The sequence below is a fragment of the Medicago sativa genome, chromosome 6 (genome assembly GCF_051527215.1).
Source record: "Medicago sativa cultivar Bolivia chromosome 6, Bolivia_mono, whole genome shotgun sequence".
NCBI classification, from domain to species: Eukaryota; Viridiplantae; Streptophyta; class Magnoliopsida; order Fabales; family Fabaceae; genus Medicago; species Medicago sativa.
This window is the reverse complement of record NC_140754.1, coordinates 71630741-71637956: the sequence shown is the minus strand read 5'-3', so window position 1 is coordinate 71637956 and position 7216 is coordinate 71630741.

The following is a 7216-nucleotide window of genomic DNA, read 5'->3' as shown; positions in this document are numbered from 1 at the left end:
AGTGCACAAGAGTATCAAACTCACACACACAGTCCTAAACAAGTATCACAGGTGATACAAGAAAGGCACACAGTAAGAGATTCTAAACTTGCATCACAAACGATACAAGAGCAGAATACATGAATACATGAATGACGGCTTGAATGAGCAATTAGGTCTTGAAGTCTTCCTTTTATACTGAAGCAGCTTGGGCTAAATAATTCGTTGGCTTCAGCAAAGTGCAGATCGGTCCAGCTTAATCTGCAAGACAAGAATCAGAAACAATTATGGAAAGTCCTAAAATGTCGGAACATTTATAAGAGCGTTCCAAAACAATAATAAATATTTCCTAAAATATAATATCTATTTTAGAAATATTCCACAGCTGATTCTTAGATGATATGCGCGTTGCTTGATCAATAAGTTAAGGAAATATTGTTTCCTTAAACAATAACGGGCGTGCGTACATATAGGCATGAACCCAGGCACACTGAACCGTGCCAGGATGTTGGAACATTGTATCCAACATCTTACAGAGTTGCCTAAACACATGTTGGAACTTTGGTTCCAACTTATAGAACAAGGATATTTGTTTTAGAAATAATGCAGCCAACACAAATACCCAACAGAATCATAACATCCATCAAAATCATCATTATGTTCATTTTTCACCAAAACTCACATTTTCTCATTTTTCATTCAAACTTCACAAACAACCACACCAATTCAAATCCTATAAACATACAAACATGTATAAACATTTATGAAGTGAATTTAAACATGTTTTAACAATAATCACTCATCAATTCATTGAGTACACTTAGTTAAGCAAAAATCATCAAAACAACTTATCAACATCAACAACTATGAATTTTAAGCACATAACATATCAATTTCATGAAGTTTATCATACCAATAATTACACATGAATTAAGAGCACGAACTTCATCATCAAAAATCACAAAAAGACATAAACCACAATAATCCCTTATGACCCATAATTGAAAAGATGAAAATTATAGCTTAATTATGAAAAGGATCTATCCCCCTTACCTCTAGGTCTTGAATCTACTAGCTTAGACTTCAATCTCCCCATAGCTCGTCAAACCCCAAGCTCTCCCTCTAGCTTCCTTTTCTTTCCTCTTGTGATCTATTTTCTCTCTCTACCTCTTATGTTTTTGTGAAATGAAATAATGAGTGGCTTAACCTAATTTCTCATAAGAGTTATGCCTATATAGTCACCTCTTAATTGGGCTAGGTTTTTAATTGTCATAATGGGCTCAACATCCTTACTAACTTATTCTCAAAAGTTACTACTCACTTAAACTGTTAAAACACTGAATAATTACCATCTCTAAATAATTACCCCAACTACTAGTAACTTAGTAAAAATAATCATTTTCACTAAAACGCCAAAAATAACCTTCTTAATAAAAAATACTAATTTACCCTTACTCACCAAATGACCAAAATACCCCCTTAGTCTAAAAATGACTAAAATACCCTTCTAGGCAAAAAAATCAGTAATCCCAAATTAAATCCACACAAAGACAATTAAGCATACAAAAACACATAATAAATAATTAAAATAATTATAGCGAAAACGGGCTGTTACATGGTACCAATTGGATTCCAGAGATAATTTTACCATATTGAATCCACTAACATAATAAACATCACCAATTATGTTATGCATAACCTATGTAATAAACATCACCATTTACATTCTTCAAAAGACCTCAAAATGACTATGAATGCACAGACTTCAAGTAAAGACTCGACAATGCATGACTCACCAAACTATAATATACAACTTACACATCATATAATATCTTCACCAATTTAACATAATAATCATCACCAATTATGTTTTTCACCAACATTTGCATTATCAAGAATTTACATCCATACAATCAACAAAGTCACGATTCAACTAGTCATCATCAATTCATCAAGTTAAAATCACCAAGGAATCATCATCAACAATTAACACCTTAAGGAAACAATAATATTTCACAATCACACTCTACATAAAAGACGAACAACTAACCACATCATGACATTCATCATATTAAACACCTAATCATCATTGATTTATTCTTATTCTATCCTATTATCATGAACACAAAGTCATTTGCAAGTTATCCGGTCATAAAACCTCATTTTGACAAAGTTCTTCTATTTCCACAAACAATATCATTTTTCAAATAATTCACCATAAACAAGGCATCCATGTTCAAACACATCAACAAGGCATATCCACATATCGCATATGATCATAGTAGCTCATACATATATACATCATAGCTTCATTCCTTTTAATTCCAAAAATTCACTAAGTTCGTCTCATTTTCTCCTTTTTCAAAAGAAAAGTCATTTTCGAAGCAAGACTAAGTTTAAGCTCACATACACCATGTCTAATCATTTTAAAGTCATTGTTACAGAAAACAAACCATAACCCTAACAATTTCCCTGAGAAAAACGAGTTTCGGAAAATTCTTCGTTCTTGAACATTTTCAAATAAATTTCAATTTGATTCATCAAAATCAATCTTAATCATATCCATTTGATGTTCCAGTAGGTTTAGAAGTGAAAACAATAATCAAACACATAAAAAGAAGCATTTAGGAAAGTCCGGAACGACCCCTGACTGCCCGGGACGCCCAAAATCATGGGTTTTGTCCTGAGCAACTCGCCACGGCAAGCTCCAGCTCGCATTGCGAGTTGCACCAGACAGGTGCACCCACATTTTGGGTTTCCTCTCGGGAACCCATCCAATTTTTCACCCAAAACCCCGATTTTTATCCCCTTTGACCCAAATTCGTCCCCCAAACTTTGTTATTAGGTAACATACATCAAAAGGCAGTCAAAACACTTAAAAACATGGAATCATAACCTCATTTCATATCAAAATCATTTTTCAACAAAAACTCATATTTTCTCATTTTCATTCAAATTTCACAAACAACTACAACAACAATTCAAACCCCAACAACATATAAACATGTATAATCATTTATCAAGTGAATTTAGACAAGTTTAAACAACAATAACTCACAAATTCATGGGTTACACTTAATTGAGCAAAAATCACCAAAACAACTTATTTCAAACTACAACTATGAACTTGAACACATAAACACATCAATTCCATGAAATTTAACATACTCATAACCACACATAAATTAGGAGCACAAAATTCAACATCTAAAATCGCAAAAGTCATAATTCACACAAAAGCACTTATGACCCAAAAGTAAAAAGATGAGATTATAGCTTATTTGAGTGAAAGAATCTATCCCCTTACCTCAAAGCTTTACAATCACTAGCTATGATTTCACTCTCCCTTCTAGCTCCCAATCTCTAGCTTCCTCTTCTCCAAGTTCTCCCTCTTCTCTTCTTCTCTCTATTCTTCCCACTTTCTCTCTCTAGCCTCCCTTTGTTATGAGATGAAAATGTTTTAACCATAATTTCTCTTCATGAGTTAAGTATATAGACTACTCTCCAATGGGCTGGGTTTCTAATATTCATAATGGGGCTAACACTCTTACTAATAAATTCTATAAAAGTTACTACTCATTAATCCGCTAAAACACCGAATAATTATCATCACTAAATAATTATCCCAACTCACTAGTAACTTAGTAAAATAACTATTCTTACTAAAACATCAAAAATAACCTTATTAATAAAATTACTAATTTACCCTTACTCGCTAAATGACCAAAATACCCCTTAGTCTAAAAATGACTAAAATACCCTTCTAGGCAAAAAAAATCCACTAATCCCATATCAAATACACACAAGAACAAATAAGCACATATAAACACACATAAATAAATAATTAAAATAATCCTAGCTAAAAACAGGTTGTTACAGTTGGCACGATCATGCCAACCTCCATGTGCTCGGAAACTCTGATTTTTCGTATTTGAAGGTACTATAAAGTATACCAATGGATCTAAAACACCTAAACCTAATCAAATGAAGTGTAATTGGACTTCAAAGAGTGATTTAACATAGCTTTGATTTGGATATGATTTGGTTTGGAAAATGAAGTAAAAAGGAGACAAACTTTGTGAATTTTGAGAAATATAAGGACTTTGTTAAACAATGATGTTATGCTTGAACTAATGTGATGTTAGGAAGTAAATATGCATGATTTGTTGATGTGTATGAGTATGTTGCCTTATCTTGCTGAAATATTTGAAATTAGACGATTTTGTCAAATAATATGAACTTTGGTGAAAATAGACGAACTTTGGTAAAGTGATAAAACATGATGTGATAACTTGCAATTGACTTTGTAATCATGATAATAGGATAAAATAATAATCAATCGATGATAGATGGATGTAGAATATGTTGGTTATCATGTTATGGTGGATTGTCATCTATTATGTGAATTTTGCTTTGAGAAATGATGATTCATAATGATGATGATTGTTGATGATGAATATGTGGGGATGAATACTTGATGACGAATATGTAGTGATGATTTATTGTTTGATAAATTCTTGGTGTGTGGATGTATTGTTTGATAATGCAATGTGGTGGAAAATGTGGAGAATTTGCAGAGTAAATTGGTGTTGTGCATTATCGAGTCAATACTTGGCATCCATGCATTCATAAGTCCTATATGTGGAGAATATGTAGAGAATATGCAGAGAATATGTAGAGTGATCAATCAGTAAAATTACCTTTGACATCCAATTGGTACTACATGCATGTAGAGTCGAGTCTAGAACATTGGATGCACTTGAATTTGGTGGAACATGTTATACTTGACTATGTGATTTGGTGATTATTTACATTGGTGAATGTTGTGACTATGTGGACTTGTGGACTTGTATATGTTGCTTGATTATGCTAGTATACTTGATGAATAATATTGTTGTGATGATTCATTGTTGAATGACTTGAATTAAGAGAATATTTACTTGACTTTGAAAATAAATATGTTTGATATGCTATGATCGAAGTATGATAATATTGACATAAGTTAGTATTCTAGGAATGATGAGTATGTATTTATGTATGTATGTATGTATGTATGTATACTTTGTAACATCCCGCCTGTCAATGTTTGAACTGTATTAGTCGATCGTCCCAGAGAACTTATTTTGAAAGATAGTTTAATGGAGAATATTTATTACGTAATATCAGCTTATTACGGAGTAAGTGTTAGAGACGGATTTAACACGCTTAAAGAAAGGGCAATTTGGTAATTGCGCGGTTAAAGGATATTTATTTGGGAAAGGGACCAAAATATCTCATTTTCCTCTTCTTCCTTCTCTCTCTAGGTTGGAGAAAGGATTTTGCTCTCCCTTCTCTCTTCTCCATCGATCTCCCCCCCTTCTCCTCACCTCACCACTTCATCAAAACTACTTCCTCACATGGCATGCTTCTAGATTATGTTTTTCAACATCTCTTAAGCTTGGGGTTTTGTTTGATTCTTCTTTTCTTCCTTTCAAGAATGGATTCAAGTTAGGGTTTTGATCAAGTTGGAAGTTGAAGCATGTTTTGGTGTAAGCTTGGGTTAATTCATGGTTAAGAAACAAAGAGGAAGATGATTGAAGATTGATTAGTAAGCTAAGGCCATGGATGTGAACAAATCAAGAACTAGGGTTTGTTGAATAAAGCTTTGGGTTGGATTTGTGATGAGCTAGCAAGGATGAAGATGTTATGGATTGCAAGAAAACTACAAGAGTGAGATGGTTTGATCAAGAAAGCAATAAGGACCAAAGCTTGGGTTTTGAGGCATGAAGTGAAGTTGATGCTTGGAAGCTTTTGGGAATCAATTGTAATCTTTTAGGTGAGTTCCTTAGTTAGTTTCCTACCCTTTGGGTTTGTGTATTTATCTTGCAAAGTTAATATGTATTTTAGGGTTTTTAAAGTATAAGTTAGTTGCCCCATTTCTTACCATGCTTCCTATACTTGTGCACACTTGTTCCATGACTGTTTTTACAAGTTTCTAATGATCCTAAGGGTCATATAGCACTTGGAGATGCTTGGTTTGAGGTTTTTAAGTCAAAAATATCAATTTTGAAGTTGCAGGACTGTCACAGCTCGCCACGGCGAGCAAATGGCTCGCGAGGCGAGCTAGAGGGCCGAACAGGGGGTCCTGCTCGCCCCCAACTCGCCATGGCGAGTAGGAGCTCGCCTCCCACACCAATTTACTCGCCTAGGCGAGCTACACAGTGGGGAAACCCATTGTTTGCTCGCCTCAGGTCGTTTCGGCGTTTCGCGAGCGGTTTTTTCTTGTGCAGTCTTTTTAAGAGAAATAAACCCCTCAAACCAAGGTCCTAATTGTTAAGCTTTGAAAGGAGACTTTCTTTTAAATGAACCAAGTGTTTGGCAAGTATGGTAAAGCATGGTAAGCGAGAGTATGAAGGTTGATTCGGGTAGCAAGATAATCCTTAAGAAAAGGGAAGAACTAGAGCCTCGGTATAGTTATCGAGAACTAGAATAGTTAGAAAGAATAGAATGCTTTGCATTAGTAATATGCTTGATAGACGCGAGGTAATGAGAGTATTATCTTCGCATAGAAGCAAGTGCCATACGAGTATGGCAAGACGTGAATTGATTTTATATCCATTCACAAAGTAAGTTGAGCAAGCATATAGTTACCTCTAGTGGGATCGTCTAGGGATCCGAGGTAAAGAGTTAGCATGTTTAAGTTAATTTTCATGCATAAGACTAAGACTTTTAAGAAAGAAAGAGTGTCATGTCTCTTGTTATCCAAATTGGATTCAAGGGGTTCCCCAAGGGGAATGGTTAAGCCGCAAGGGAGCCGCATTTCACTAAGTTAAGGTGTCGTGTCTTTTGTATTCCTTCCAAGGTTGGGTACAAAAGGTTCTCCAAGGGGAATGGGGTAAGCCGTAAGGGACCCGCACGTTCACTAAGGGAGTCCGGTGCGCTCTTGCTAAGCATATCACCGGTAGTAAGGGATTATCTTCCGGGGTTACTCCACTCGGGACTAATCCGTAAAATGAACTCAGATAAGTTGTTTGTTACACGCTAACATAAACAATGAAGCTAACTATGCATATCTATTATACATGTTTATGTTATGTCATAGAGCCTTGACGTAGATCGTCAAGAACAAGTAGAGACTTGGCGTAGTTCGTCAAGAAGTAGTAAATAGCAAGAATCACTTAGGTGATAAGAGATGATATGTTGTAGATACAACATATTAAGCAAGTAGAAGCAAGTAAAGAAAGATTTGCCGACGACG